The 16,645-nt window shown below is 47.6% G+C and overlaps 1 long non-coding RNA gene across 1 annotated transcript in view; it reads right to left on the bottom strand.

Moving 5' to 3' along the window:
- Positions 1-7,069: 7,069 nt before the first annotated feature.
- Positions 7,070-16,645, bottom strand: part of LOC144766950 (uncharacterized) — a 58,995-nt gene continuing 49,419 nt past the window's right edge. Inside the window, exon 3 of the long non-coding RNA XR_013598000.1 lies at positions 7,070-7,222. This is a non-coding gene — a long non-coding RNA (uncharacterized LOC144766950). The remainder of the gene's footprint in view (positions 7,223-16,645) is intronic.

Genomic DNA, 16,645 nt, shown 5'->3' on the forward strand with positions numbered 1-16,645 from the left:
GTATAAGTAACACACTACATGTTGGGCTTTGTAGATGTAACACACTACATGTTGGGCTTTGTATATGTAACACACTACATGTTGGGCTTTGTATATGTAACACACTACATGTTGTGCGTTGTATAAGTAACACACTACATGTTGGGCTTTGTATATGTAACACACTACATGTTGGGCTTTGTATATGTAACACACTACATGTTGGATGTTGTATATGTAACACACTACATGTTGTGCGTTGTATAAGTAACACACTACATGTTGGATGTTGTATATGTAACACACTACATGTTGGGCTTTGTATATGTAACACACTACATGTTGGATGTTGTATATGTAACACACTACATGTTGAGTGTTGTATATGTAACACACTACATGTTGGATGTTGTATATGTAACACACTACATGTTGGGCTTTGTATATGTAACACACTACATGTTGTGCGTTGTATATGTACCACACTACATGTTGGATGTTTTATATGTAACACACTACATGTTGGATGTTGTATATGTAACACACTACATGTTGGATGTTGTATATGTAACACACTACATGTTGTGCGTTGTATAAGTAACACACTACATGTTGGATGTTGTATATGTAACACACTACATGTTGTGCGTTGTATAAGTAACACACTACATGTTGGATGTTGTATATGTAACACACTACATGTTGGGCTTTGTATATGTAAGGTACTACATGTTGGGCGTTGTATATGTAACACACTACATGTTGGGCTTTGTATATGTAACACACATATGTAACACACTACATGTTGGGCGTTGTATAAGTAACACACTACATGTTGGGCGTTGTATAAGTAACACACTACATGTTGGGCGTTGTATATGTAAGGTTCTACATGTTGGGCGTTGTATATGTAACACACATATGTAACACACTACATGTTGGGCGTTGTATAAGTAACACACTACATGTTGGGCGTTGCATAAGTAACACACTACATGTTGTGCGTTGTATAAGTAACACACTACATGTTGTGCGTTGTATAAGTAACACACTACATGTTGGGCGTTGTATATGTAACACACTACATGTTGGGCGTTGTATAAGTAACACACTACATGTTGTGCGTTGTATAAGTAACACACTACATGTTGGGCATTGCATAAGTAACACACTACATGTTGTGCGTTGTATAAGTAACACACTACATGTTGTGCGTTGTATAAGTAACACACTACATGTTGTGCGTTGTATAAGTAACACACTACATGTTGGGCGTTGTATATGTAACATACATATGTAACACATTACATGTTGGGCGTTGTATAAGTAACACACTACATGTTGGGCGTTGTATAAGTAACACACTACATGTTGGGCATTGTATATGTAAGGTACTACATGTTGGGCGTTGTATATGTAACACACATATGTAACACACTACATGTTGGGCGTTGTATAAGTAACACACTACATGTTGGGCGTTGCATAAGTAACACACTACATGTTGTGCATTGTATAAGTAACACACTACATGTTGTGCGTTGTATAAGTAACACACTACATGTTGGGCGTTGTATATGTAACACACTACATGTTGGGCGTTGTATAAGTAACACACTACATGTTGTGCGTTGTATAAGTAACACACTACATGTTGGGCGTTGCATAAGTAACACACTACATGTTGTGCATTGTATAAGTAACACACTACATGTTGTGCGTTGTATAAGTAACACACTACATGTTGTGGGTTGTATAAGTAACACACTACATGTTAGGCGTTGTATATGTAACACACTACAGGTTGGGCGTTGTATATGTAACTACATGTTGCTACTTGAATGGCTGGGGGTTGATTATTGTCATATGAATTATGTGCGGGCACAAAAAGAGGAAATAGAACCCTGGCTGCGTAGGCGAAGCCGGACTCGATGGGGGCCTGGGTAAAACGCTGTCCGGAGTACCCCCCGCTTCCCCATTTGCTTGCCGGCTAGGCTGGCGGTGCCAGGATTGGCACCCCTCAAACCAGGCGATCCCCCTCCCCCAATCAGGGGGCGAGCATGGTAGGGCTAGGGGGGATAAAAAGAGGGCCAACGGCCCATGTGAGCACATACAGCCCCCCTCGCAATAAGGAAGAAGAAGAATTCCACCCACACCTAAGATACGGGCATCGCAGCCGCAAGGATCGAGGGATGGCGGAACAAATACAAGAAAGCTAGTAAAAAGAGAAAACTTACTAGAAAGTAGATGGAAGGCTCTCACAGTGTCCTGGGATGCCTCATGGCAGGGGCACTGACGGAGCCAAGGGGCGGCGTGCCGCCACAGAAAGAGTAGATGTGATGCTCCCACAGGACCCTTGGGATGCCTCACGGCAGGGGTACCGAGGGAGAAGATGGCAAGGACTCAGTCTCAATAATGGTAGAGAAGATGCTCGTGCAAGGTCCTGGGGATGCCTCATGGCAGGGACCCCTGGGAGAAGGGAGGGCCCAAGAAAGGGTTACAGGGCGAGCGGGACGGCACTTGCAGCCCGGGCAGGGACAGACAGACACCTTCCAAATCGGTAGCAAGCTGAAGCCTAGACCTGAGCATCAGAAGCCCAGGAAAGGGGACCCCTCCCAGGACATTGAGGAGGATGGATACATAATGTAAGAGAAAAGCTTAAAGAGCAATAGATGGAAATATATAACATGGACATTAAATGTGGATATGACCATGAACAGTTGAAATTTATAAAGTTATGCTGACAAATAAACTGCAACCTTCTCAGGTCCGTTGTTTGGAAAACGGCGACCGGGAAACATAGGAGGAGGGATGCCACAGAGCTGAAAACGCCAAGATTCGAGCCATACACGCAGAATCATAAACGGAATGTGGATCCCCTCCCGGTACATTCTTAATACCTACACGTATTAAGCATGAATCTACACAGCACCCGCTGACCCTGTGTGCTCGTGATTACCTGACAGATATATATACATTTTTTTTCGAAACCTTGACTTAAAAGACGATCAACCGAACCAGTGTCATTAGAATCAATGATTCCGATTTATTGTGAATCTTTTCATCCGGACCTACACGCGTGTAGGTCGTGCCACAAGCCCTGAAGAGTCGTTGTGAATTATCCCACACGACGAAACACGTGTCGGCTGGTTGTGGACTCAGTAAACTACCCACCTTAAGAATATACTCAAGATACTGCATCTGTCAACTTGTTGGCTTCTTGTTTATTACAATTACTGTACATGACTACCAGTGTAATACCTTGTTTATTGTGTGCGAGAGCATCGCTGTTTCTATTTGTTGTGAAGGTCTTTGCAGATTTTCCAGTTGAACGGTTAAGGGGTCTTTTCCGCTCGCTCTTACGCACCATACTTTTACCTAGCCACTAAGACACTCTCAACGTACACACCAGGTAGAGCGCCCTCTCTTTCTGAGCTTTCTTAAAAAAAAACATCAGCTGTATCTCCCCTTCTCAGGCACCAAAGAGCATGTCAGTGGTGATTTAAGGTAAAAGTGCTCAGTTGATGAAAAACAGGCTAGGGGAGCAGGGCAGGACGACTCGCCGCCTGGATGGGGTTTGAACTGAGTAATAGACATTTGGAGTATCTAAGTTGTGGGCACATTCTTGCTGTGAGACCCTCAACCCCCTTAACACTGGAGACGATGATGGGTAATCCTAGCCTTTATCTTGAACCGGAATGGATCATGGAGGAACAATTGTGGAAGATCGTCGTTTTGACCTGTTTTGGAAAAGTATTTGCGAGATGCGCTCCCATCCTGGGTAGCAGCTGCACCTGATTTACTCTGCGGTGTAGCAGGAACGAATTTCTGCATTTTCAAAACGAGGCGTGGTAGCCTGGGGCAAAATTACATTTGCATCAGTCAATCAATCAATCCGACATTTGTAGAGTGCGCTACTCGCCCGTGAGGGTCTCAAGGCGCTAAGGGGGACGGGGGAAGCAGATACTGGTCGAACAGACAGGTTGTGAGAAGTCTCCTGAAGGCCAGCAGGTCCTGGGTCTGACGCAGGTGGGCGGGGAGGGTGCCCCATGTCTTGGCGGTGAGGTGGGAGAATGACCTGCCGCCGGTGGTCGTTCGGTGGATGTGTGGGACGGTGGCGATGGCAAGGTCGGCGGAGCAAAGCTGGCGGTACGGGGGTGTAGAAGGACAGTTGTTCATTGAGGTATGCTGGTACGGCGATGTGGAGTGCTTTGTGAGTGTGGATGAGGAGCTTGAAGGTAATCCTGTTGACCGGGAGCCAATGCAGGTCTCTCAGGTGGGTGGTGATGTGGTTGTGGTGAGGGAGTCCGAGGTGCGGAGGCGTTTTGTATGAGTTGGAGTCTCTTATGGAGTGTGTCCATGGTTCCTGCATAGAGAGCTTTGCCGTAGTCCAGCCTGCTGCTCACGAGTGCTTGGGTGACCGCCCTTCTGGTTTTGGTTGGGATCCATCTGTTGATCTTGCCGAGCATGAGGATGGTGTTGAAGCAGGTGGAGGAAACAGCGTTAACTTGCTGGGTCATAGAGAGCATTGAGTCCAGAATGAACCCCAGGTTGAGAATGAGGACCTCAGTTTTGTCCGAGTTCAGTTTCCGCCAGCTAGTCTTCATCCAGTCTGCAACGGCATTCATTCCCTCATGGAAGTTGGATTTGGTGGTGGCCAGGTCCTTGGTGAGGGAGAGGATCAGCTGGTGTCGTCGGTGTGCGAGATGATGTTGAGGTGGTGTGCTCGGATGATTTGGCGAGCAGTGCCATCTAGATGTTGAAAAGGGTCGGGCTGAGGGATGATTCTTGGGCTACGGCACAGGTGATTGTGGTGGCTTTGGATCGGAAAGGGGTGATCCAGTCCAGGGTTTTGTCACAGATCCCTGTGTCACGGAGGCATGTGGGCAGGGTATGTTGGCAGATGGTGTCGAAGGCAGCTGAGAGGTCCAGGAGGATGAGGGCCACGGTTTCGTCGTTGTCCAGTAGGGCCCTGATGTTGTCAGTTACGGCGATGAGGGCGGTTTCAGTGCTGTGGTTGCTGTGGAAGCCGGATTGGGAGTAGTCCAGGATGTTGTTCTTCTCCAGGAAGTGGGTCAGTAGTCTGTTGGTGGTCTTTTCATTGACTTTCGCCGGGAACGGGAGCAGGGAGATGGGTCAAAAGTGTGTCCGGCAGAGTGGGTGGGTGTAGTGACGAGCTGTTTGAGTCCGAGGTTGGCGAGGTTGTCAATCAGGGTTGTGTAGTTACTGTCGGCGTTCTCGAGGTGGAAGTTCAGGTCTCCGAGGAGGATGCAGTCTGTGGAGGTGAGGGCGTGTGTGCTGATGAGGTCGGCGTTGGATTCGCTAAACTGTAGTCGGGGTACGTGGGGGTCGGTAGACGAGGGTTCCTCTGAGGGTGGTGTTGTGATCAACGTGAATTTGGAAGTGTAGGTGTTTGGCCATGGTGATGGAGTCTTCGGTTTTTATTGAGATTCTGATGGTGTTCCAGTGGACGATGGTGATTCCTTCTTCTGGTTTGTTGTTTCGGTCATTTGGAGGAGTTGCTGGGTGACAGCGGTGTGAGTGCATTTCATCAAAAGCTTCTTGGCACTGGCGTAATGTCATCATGCCAAGCATCAACAACATGGTGGCCATTTTGGATTGCTTCCAGGTGTCCATGGAGAAGGAAGCAAGTGGCACGCTTCCAATTTAACTAGCGCATTGATGGTGATGTGCATACCCAATTGATTACTATTTGCATTTATTTGTGCTTTCACGGTGATGCCCACACCTAAGTAGAAGTAACAGGCGCATTAACGGTGATGTGCACACCCACATAATTATTAATTACTTTTATTAGGTGCGTTCACGGTGATACGCACACCTAAGTAGAAATTAAAGATTGAAAGCATATTTTTATGATGTTATAAATTGTTCTTTTACCTAGTAAATGTACATACTACTATTACAATCCGTGGGAAGTTTTGCTATTATATATGAATTAAGCATTATTATGTTGCGTTTTGTACCACCCCCTGTGTTTCTGCCAGCACCTTGGGGGGACCCCCATGGATTGGGAAGCTTGGGAAGCAGTGTTTCTTGCACATGTAGAAGTTTTGGAAGGTGATGATTGTGGACCTGAAAGAAAGGTCAGTCCTTACACTTTGCAGGTAATTTGTATACTCTACTACTTGTTGTATGTGGTATCCTGTTCCTCCCTTGCTTCTGTCATTGTAAAGAACCCACTGTTTTCCATTTGTTGCATGTGCTGTGGAACCTTTCCTGCCCAAGCTCCAAGAGAATGCATTGCTTTGAAAGAAGAGGGGGTTAGGGAAAAAGCTGCAGCTGGAGGAAGCATGCTGAGGTGAGTGATCCATCTTCAAAGAAAGAAGTTTCCTTTGTATTTCATCGGTGTTTTGTTCATCTGTAAATTCTACATCCCCTATTGACATCAGACCTTCCTGGGGGAAAAGGTTGGTTACACTCGTGGATGGTGTCACTCCCTCATTGTTTCTAAATCTACATGCCAAGTTTCTCAAATCACAAAATATTCATTATCACTTTCTCTACTTCACACTTCATCCTCCCCTTGTCTTACTTTTTCCTCTTTTTCCTGATTAAGGAGCTGATTCACAGAACTAACTTAAGACAAAATCCTAAACTTACTACTTTTGGTATTTACAGAAGTTAGGATTTTGCCTTAAGACAGACTTAAGACAGACTTAAGACAGAATCCTAACTTAGGTCTGTCTTAAGTCTGTCTTAAGTCTGTTTTAAGACAAAATCCTAACTTCTGTGAATACCAAAAGTAGTAAGTTTAGCATTGAGTCTTAAGTTCATTCTGTGAATCGGGCCCTAAGATTCCACACTGTTCCATCACCTACACGCACAGCATTTGTAAACACTCATACAACTTTCACCGCCTGAAACTGCCTCTACGTCATTACTAACCAACGGCGTAAATCCATTCTCCCACTGACCTATTCTAAAATGTTGGCATGTGTGCATTTCCATGAGCATAAGGCAAACTACTGAGCAGTTTGTTAGGGTGGGAACCCATGAAGGGGATACCCTGCAGAAGGCTGGCACCACAGACACTTGACAAGCACCGAAACATTGCCCCATACCTCAGCTTCTTTCCAGGTCATCTTGTCAGTGATATATCGATAACAGTCATCATTACGCGGGAACCAGTCAGTGCCCCTCTTCCAGCGCTCACCTCCATCGGGCTGATTTCTGTTGTTTGTGCTGTTTCTCACGGTCCAGGGGATCACTTCAGAGTCCGCTAGGGAGGCAAGCAACACAAGAAAATGTCAAGCAGATTCTAATTATATGTCCATCTTGTGGTCATAATATATGGCGAAAGTAGAACAATTCAATGGACTTTGACACCTTGATAATATAAACAGCAACAATAAGTATAAATGTTGCTAAGGGAAGCAGTGTTTAATATTTTTATTTGCCGGGGGTGGGGGGGCAGCAGTACAGTTTACAATTCAGTGCTGTACACGTATTAAAACACTCCTCTCCCTATCCTGGGAGGTGAGGGTTTCTTCTCCACCCTGCAGTGCTGAAGGCTCCTGGATACCCTGCAGTGCAGAGGGCTCCTATCTACCCTGTAGTGCTGAAGGCTCCTGGTTACCCTGCAGTGCAGAGGGCTCTTCTCCACCCTGCAGTGCTGAAGGTTCCTGGTTACCCTGCAGTGCTGTGGTCTCTTCTCCACCCTGCAGTGCTGGAGGCTCCTGGTTTCCCAGCAGTGCAGAGGGCTCTTGTCCACCCTGCAGTGCTGAGTGCTCCTGGTTTCCCTGCAGTGCAGTGGTCTGTTCTCCACCCTGCAGTGCTGAGAACGCCTGGTTACCCTGCAGTGCAGAGGGCTCTTGTCCACTGTTAGAATCGGGGATCTCTGGTTGGCACAGGTAGGTACTTGTGACAAGCAGGGACCCTCTCCTCTAGCAGGGCAAGGGAATTACCCTCTCAAAATAACCCCTGCTCACCCTCTAGGTTACGTGGCGTGAGCAGTCACGGCTTATCTCAGAGGCGACGTGAGTTAAGCAGTTGTAATCACACACAGTAATCAAGTGACAACACTAATAATGGACACCACAAAGGTTTTATATCAAAAATAGTTAGCTTTTATATAAGACTTAGCACAAGACCAAATAACGACAAAAATAACCCACAAACTGTTAGCAATAAACAGTAGTTGTAAAAATGCTTGATTTTAGGGTTTTGGACGGTTCACACTCTTTGTCTGGCTCTCACGGCAATGGAAATATCACAAAGAGTCTAACAAGCGCAGCGGACTCTCCAGTCCGATGCGTACGGGATGGTTCAAGCCGTACAGTACCCTTTACTTGGATGTGTCCGGCACGGACAGGCGGTGCAAAAGAAAGCGTTGTACGCAGCGATATCCTCCTGTTGCAGTGCTAGCTCCGGCTTGTTGACAGCGCCTGTACAAGTCATTGAAATCCGAGTCGCGTTGCTTGTGGGGACGGTGCCTTGTGCAGTGCGATCTCTTTATGTTGTAGCGTACGAGCCGTACCTTAGGAGCTGGGGTCGTGCAGTCGTGGAAAGCGGTGCGAGTCGGGCTGTGCGATGCGTACCCAACTCCGTGCGATCCTTGGACTCTACCTCCGCAGTAGTGTGCGCATCGTCCCGACCTGTGTGATTTGATGCGTGATGCGTTGTACGTTGCGTGGCCTCCCAGTTGTGGTACGAGCTACGGCTCATTGACGGCGCTTGTGCGGATCAACGAACTCAGAGTCACGTTGCTTGTGGTTGGCTATGCTTGATACGGTGCGTAAGGCGGTGATTCGATCCTACGATGCTTACACAGCTCCCGGCCTCGGCAGATACTGAAAACAGTGTTTCCAGCAGCGATTTGCGAGGTGAATGAAGTCTACTGGTCCTGGGGCTTCGTTCAGGGGAAAGCTCGCTTCCAAGCCCTTGGAGATCTTTAAGCACACGTTGAAAGTAAAGTCTTTGAAGTCTTTCTCCTCTCCTTTAGCAGTAAGGCAACCACTGCAGGCCAATCCCCCAGGTCAGGGACAGTATTCCTCCTTCAGCTTTCCCAGTTCCTTCTCTTCAGGCAGAGGTTTCTTCTTGTCAATCTGGATCTAATTTCTTGGAAGCAGGGTCCCAATACTAATACCCCTAAATCCTTTGTTCCTCTCTGTAGAGGGGCCTGTGCCCAGCCAAAACCAGTTCTTTAGCACTTTGTTGACATGACTCTGACTTTTCATTCAGGGAGCAGGCTAGAGACATCAGACACTCCACAGGAGGTGGAGACGGCATTGTGGTGGAAAGACACAGTCCTATTCAGAGTCCAGGTGCACTCCTCCCACCCATCAGGATGTCAATCTCTCTATTCACCACCAGGCTACCTAGCCATGCCCTCTGGAATTCCCCAGCCCTGTCACTCACAGAACCCAGACAGCAGATACACATCCTAGCAGAGGCGGGCTGAAATGGTTAGGCAAGCAAATACCTACTTTCTAAAAGGGGTATTTGCAAACACAGAATATTAAAATAAACTTTACTAAAGGATGTATTTTATTATTCTGAGTTCAGGCATACTAAACTTGAATGTCTACCGTGTTCCCTGAGTCTGTTAGGATCAAAGAATTTACCAATTCGAACAGCCCATTCTGGCCTATGAGAACAGATAGCCTTGCAATACTGAAAAACGAAAAAGGCTGTAGTTCACTATTAGGACATGCCACACACATCAGGGCGTGTCCTACCTTATACTTACAATGCACCCTGCAGTGCTGAAGGCTCCTGGTTACCCTGCAGTGCAGAGGGCTCTTCTTCACCCTGCAGTGCTGAAGGCTCCTGGATACCCTGCAGTGCAGAGGGCTCTTCTCCAACCTGCAGTGCTGAAGGCTCCTGGTTACCCTGCAGTGTAGAGGGCTTTTGTCTACCCTACAGTGCCGACAACTCCTGGTTACCCTCCAGAGCAGTGGTCTCCTCTCCACCCTGCAGTGCTGAAGACTCCTGGTTACCCAGCAGTGCAGTGCTCTCTTCTCCACCCTGCAGTGCTGAAGGCTTCTGGTTACCCTGCAGTGCACAGGGCTCTTGTCCACCCTGCAGTGCTGAAGGCTCCTGCTTACACTGCATTGTCTCTCCTCCACCCTGCAGTGCTGAAGGCTCCTGATTACCCTGAAGTGCAGAGGGCTCTTGTCTACCCGGCAGTGCTGAAGGCTCCTGGTTTCCCTGCAGTGCAGAGGGCTCTTGTCTACCCTGCAGTGCTGAAGGCTCCTGGTTACCCTGCAGTGCAGTGGCCTCTTCTCCACCCTGCAGTGCTGAAGGCTCCTGGTTACCCTGCAGTGCAGTGGCCTCTTCTCCACCCTGCAGTGCTAAAGGCCCCTGGTTTCCCTGCAGTGCAGTGGTCCATTCTCCGCCCTGCAGTGCTGAAGGCTCCTGTTTACCCTGAAGTGCTGAAGGCTCCTGGTTACCCTGCAGTGCTGAAGGCTCCAGGTTACCATGCAGTGCTGAGGACCCCTGGTTACCCTGCAGTGCAGTGGTCTCCTCTCCACCCTGCAGTGCTGAAGGCTCCTGGTTACCCTGCAGTGCACAGGGCTCTTGTCTACCTTGCGTTGCTGAAGGCTCCTTGTTTCCCTGCAGTGCAGAGGGTTCGTATCTACCCTGCAGTGTTGAAGGCTCCTAGTTTCCCTGCAGACTCTTTTCCACCCTACAGTGCTGAAGGCTCCTGGTTACCCTGCAATGCAGTGGTCTCTTCTCCACCATGCAGTGCTAAAGGATCCTGGTTACCCTACAGTGCTGACACCTCCTGGTTACCCTGCAGTGCAGTGGTCTCCACTCCACCCTGCAGTGCTGAAGACTCCAGGTTACCCTGCAGTGCAAAGGGCTCTTCTCTACCCTGCAGTGCTAAAGACTCTTGGTTACCCTGCAGTGCTGAAGGCTCCTGGTTATGCTGCAGTGCAGAGGGCTCCTGTCCTCCGTGCAGTGCTGAAGGTTCCTGTTTTCCCTGCAGTGCAGAGGGTGCGTGTCAACCCTGCAGTACTGAAGGCTCCTAGTCACCCTGCAGTGCAGTGGTCTCTACTCCTCCTTGCAGTGCTGAAGAATCCTGGTTACCCTGCAGTGCTGTGGCTCTTGTGTACCCTGCAGTGCTGAGGGCTCTTGTCGACCCTGCAGTGCTGCAGGCTCCTGGTTACCCTGCAGTGCAGTTGTCTCCTCTCCACCCTGCACTGCTGAGGACTCCTTGTTACCCTGCAGTGCAGAGGGCTCTTGTCTACCCTGAAGTGCTGCAGGCTCCTGGTTACCCTGCAGTCCAGTGGCCTCTTCTCCACCCTGCAGTGCTGAAGGCTCCCGGTTACCCTGGGGTGGAGAGGGCTCTTGTCCACCCTGCAATGCTAAAGGCTCCTGGTTACCCTGCAGTGCTGAAGACTCCTGGTTAACCTTCAGTGCAGAGGGCTCTTGTTAACCCTGTAGTGCTGAAGGATCCTGGTTGGCCTGGAGTGCAGAGGGCTCTTGTCTACCCTGCAGTACTGAAGGTGCCTGGTTACCTTGCAGTGCAGTGGTATGTTCTACACCTTGCAGTGCTAAAGACTCCTGGTTACTCTGCAGTGCAGAGGTCTCTTCTCCACCCTGCTGTGCTGAAGGCTCCTGGTTACCCTGAAGTGCAGAGGGCTCTTGTCTACCCGGCAGTGCTGAAGGCTCCTGGTTTCCCTGCAGTGCAGAGGGCTCTTGTCTACCCTGCAGTGCTGTAGGCTCCTGGTTAACCTGCAGTGCAGAGGGCTCTTGTCTACTCTGATGTGCTGAAGGCTCCTTGTTACCCTGCAGTGCGGGCTCCCATGGACTCCGGGGTGGTGGGGGTGCACATGGGTGGTACCTATGGTACCTCCTTGCATTTCAAGTACAACGTGGCAGGCACCGCGCGTTATTAGCATTGCTGCGGGCGGGTTAAAAATACGGGATGCGCATCCTAATATCAACCACGGGACCCCCACCCTTATGGCGGGGGTCCCTTTCTCCGATAGGATGATGGGCGGACTAAGTGTGCCCATCATCCTTATAGGGGCCTTAGTGTCTACATCCTCCCACTGTGCGAACACACAAAACTCCAGGCTACACTAACTGCCTACATCCTCCCACTTCCCGAATACACAAACTCCCAGATGACACTTACTGCCACCATCCTCCCACTGCTCAAATACACAAGCCCACAGATGACACTTAGTGCTACATCCTCCCACTGCCCAGATACTAACCCTGGGCGGTGAACTACACTCTGCTTGCGGAGTTTCCCCGCAATCCACATTACGCGGAGCTTGCGGCATTTTGAAAAACTCCGGCGTTTTTTTCCGCACTCGCGATCATCAACTTCAAGTTGGCGACCGCGAGCGTGGAACATAAACACCTGGCGAGATTTCTCATGGTGGGGTGGTCAGGTATTTCATTGCGAGTGATCGCGCATGCTCGCAATGAGAAACTGCTTGTTCGCGTTGAGAAACCTGCCGAATGAGTAAAAAACTACTCGAGCTGCAGAAAAGGAAAAGAAGGGTCTGCTTGCGCTGTGCAAGGTGCCGTTCACGATGATTGCACAGTGCAGACAAGCATCCGCACTGTGCAATCACCGCAAATGGCATTTTTCTATGGAACTTCGCCGCTTGCGGAGCTCCGCTTAGTGCGGTGGAGTTTTTTTGCCACTTCGCAGAGTTCCGCGTAGCGCAACTCCGCGAACTCCGCCCAGAGTGTGTTAGAAAGGATTTTTTTTATGCTTACGCTGTGCTTTATATAAGTTAGCATGTGCTGCACCATTTTCTTCTCTGGCCTGCCATTTTAGGCTGTTCAAAACTAACTGTGTGTTATTCTGAGAAATGCTCCCCCCTAAGTTTTGTTTCTCTTCTTAGGTTTCATTCTAGTAGTGAGCACACTGTTCATGTTAGCACATAGCTTTCTTGTTAGATAGAGGCCCTCTCCCCCTTGTCTGGTGGCAAGAGCAACCTTGGACTCTGATACTTTATATAAAATATGAGCGCTGAATAATTTTTTCTTGTATTACGCCGTTTAGCTCCACTGTTGGCGTGTTTTCACCCGGTTATGAAACCTACATAATGTATCTTTAGATTTGTCGATTTCAGATCTCTCTGTAGCACTCCCTGTGACTGGGCAGATGGTACTCTACACTGAGTGTATATGAATAAACAATTATTGGTTTGTATTCTCTACTGTCTGACCAGCTCTTCATATGGTAGGGAAGGCTGAGAGGTGGTCTTAGAGTTTCAGGCCGCCCTAAGCGGGTAATTTCCTTCACTTGGCGCCCTATGAGGGTCTCCTTCGGGTTATGCCCCATCCCTGTCCGTAATCGAAGGGGAGGACGGGAGCATCTTCAGGTCAGACTGAATGCTCAGGGATCCCTGCACGAAGAGTTTAGTACTCTCAACTGCTGCCTCTGTCCCACCGGAGGGTGCCTTGCCCAGGGGTCACCCCGACTGGAGTCATGAACGGCGAAACCCTTGGATCTGACTATTTGTTCTGAAGAGTCGGCAGTGAAGAATCGGTTTGTTTGTACTACTGATATCAGGTGATTTTGTTTTGGTTCTTTTGGATATGGTACCGTTTGGGATTGAGTTTGGTGTGGTCTGAGGACTGGCTTGATAAAAAGTATTTACAAATACGTTGCCAGGTAGAATTGTTGATTTTGTTTCTTTGTCAAGATGCCTGGATTGAGTAAGATTTTAGAATTTGTGCTGTCGTTGTATGTTCTGGAGATGCTCGATTGGAAGAGGCTCAGCCTGCGCCTCCTGAAGGCACCTCTAATTTTGATATGTATGTGAAACACGGTCTTGGCCCTATTTTGTTTAGTACACTATGGCACAAATATACGAAGGAAAATGCTGAGTTGCAGTGGCCTGTGACGGGCACCTTTGATGAACAAAAAAGTTTGGTTTTTACAGGAACAGTTATTTAAGAAAAGAAGTAGACAATCGGTGTTTGACTCCCTCAGGACTTGGCAGAAGGAGGTCAGACAGAGGTGGTTAAAGATGGAGAGGGACGCACATAAAGGGAAAATGCAAATATTGACACAGAAAGCTGTGGCATATGATAAAGAAAAGCAAGAGTCAGGAATTGAATGTGAAGTAAGGAGATTTCAGTTGCACATTGATAAGTCGTATTTGGCAAAAGAGGAAGACAATACTTTTGTAGAAGAGTTGTTAGATAGTCGACCTCGCCCCGATATGCCCCACAGAGAATGTACCCTACTGTTCCTTTGCAGTTGCCCCAGTCTGTCTCATCTGTGTCGGTTGCTCCTGCATCTACAGCTGTTACTCGTACAGCCTCGGCTACAGCGCCTCTCGCTCCTTCTTTGTCCTCGCCTTCTTTGATGACTGTGACTTCTAGTACTTCTACTGTTTTAACACCTGTGCCTGCTACTCTTTCTCCTCCGGTGCAATCCCTCACTACAGTTGTACCTAATGGTTCTGTTGTTTCTTCTCCTCTGGTTATTTATCCTCCACTGCCTCAGGATGTTGACACACCAGTACGAGGGTTTAAGGACAGAGTTATGGCGAAATTTGGGGAGCGTATGGAACCATTAGTGCGGTCTGAGGTACGGGATGAAGAAAAACAAGTAGTAGCTGAACAGGCTGCGTGGTCGTCTCGGAATGTGCTTCATAGTGTTGAGGATATTTGGAAAGTCATGCGAGATTTTGAACCCTTTATACAGCAACATGCCCTAAACACATGTCTGCTGCATTGATTAATCTCTGGCAAACACATATCAGGTTAGAAGCGCCTCAAATTCTATTAGCTATTAAAGATCGTGTATATGTCACTGATTTAGAGCCAGGCCAAGTGTTTGGGAATGTTACAACTTTAGTTGCCTATAGGGTTAGATTACTCGAGAAGCTCAGTTCCCGATGCGAGAGGTTCGTCCAATTTATCATCCGGAGATACCTTAATTGATTGATCAGCATGGAGCAGTTACTAGAGCAGGTGTTGCTGCTCATTTCCAGGAAAAATTGGTTTAGACTCTATTGAAAAGAAGTGAGGTTTTAGCCATTAAGGCTTATCTGGAGTCCCGAACGGCGAGACCCCTGTATCTGACCATTTGGTCTGAAGAGTCGCCAGTGGAGAATCCGTGAGTTTGTACTACTGACATCAGGTGAGTTTGTTTTGGTTCTTTGTGGATATGGTACCTTTTGTGTTTGCGTTTGATACGGTCTGAGGACTGTTTTGTTCGACAAACGATTTGCAAATACTTTGCCAGGTAAAAGTATCGATTTAGTTTCCTTTTTCAAAATGGTTGGTCTGAGCAAATTGTGGAATTTGTGTTGTTGTTGCTGTTCTGCAGATGCTCGATTGAAAGAAGCTCAGCCTGCGCCTCCTGAGGGCAGCCCGAATTTTGATATGTGTGTGAAACATGGTGTTGGCCCTATTATGCTTAGTACATTATGGCATAAATATATGAAGGACAATGCCGAGTTGCAGTGGCCTTTGACTGGCACCTTTGATTGGGTTTTTACAAGAACAGTTATTTAAGAAAAGAAGTAGGCAGTCTATGTTTGAACTTGGCAAAATAAGGCTAGACAGAGGCGGTTAAAAGTGGAAAGAGTTGGACAAAAAGGGAGAATGCAAAACTTGATGCAGAAAGATGTGGCAGATGATAAAGTAAAGCAGGAGTCAGGAATTGAATGTGAAGATAGAAAATGTCGTCAAAAATTGATACGTTCGGTTAGGCTAAGGAAGAAGATGATTTTTTGTAGAGGAGTTGTTAGATAATCGACCCCCGCCTCCTTATGCTCCGCAAAGGATATATCCTACTGTTCCTTTACAGTCACCCCAGTCTGTTTCATCTGTTGTGGTTGGTCCTGTGACTACGGCTATTACTGTTACAGTTTTGGCCCAGCGCCCCATGCTCCTTCTTTGCCCTCACCATCTTTGACGACTGTGACCTTTAGAACCCCTACTGTTTCAACACCTGTGCCCGCTACTCTTTCTCCCTCGCCGCAACCACCGTCTACTGTTATACTCCTTGATTCTGTTGTTTCTCCTTCTTCGGTCATTCATCCGCCGTCACTTATGGATTCCACCACTCCATTGTGGGGGTTTGAGGATAGGGATTGGAAAACATTCAAGGAGTGAATAGACCCGTTAGTGCGTTATGAGGTAGGGAAAAATGAGAAACAAGTAGTAGCTGAGCAGGCTCCCAACGCACTATATAGTGTCGAGGAAATTGGAGAGTTATGCTGGATTTTGAGCCCTTTGTACAGCAACATGCCTATAAACATAAGTCCACTACATTGATTTATCTCTGGGAAACACAATTGTGGATGGAAGCTCCTCAATTTTTATTTGATCCTAGCCTACCCGTCGCGCGTTGCTGCGATCTCAGAAGAAAGGAAATACAAGTAAACTCGTTATGATAACATTCAATTTACATTGTGTCATTTTTATTGAAACTTATTCATTTTAATATGGAAAACATTTAAGTGTTGTTGTAATTCTATTTATTTATTTGAGTGCTTGTGGATACACGATATTTTTTGTTTTTCTATCTGGTGCGTACACGAATAAATCAGAAGGTTTTCCGACGCGTGAGCTGGGCACATACAGTTGTCCATGTGAGAAGCACGGATTCTCCAAATGTAGTCCACACACTTGCAGCGATTGTCCTTGTGCTTTGTTGATGGTCATTGCAAAAGCGAGTCGCCCCGGAAACTGTAAACGTTTGAATTCAAAT

This window comes from Lissotriton helveticus, chromosome 1_1 (assembly GCF_964261635.1).
Source record: "Lissotriton helveticus chromosome 1_1, aLisHel1.1, whole genome shotgun sequence".
Lineage (NCBI taxonomy): Eukaryota > Metazoa > Chordata > Amphibia > Caudata > Salamandridae > Lissotriton > Lissotriton helveticus.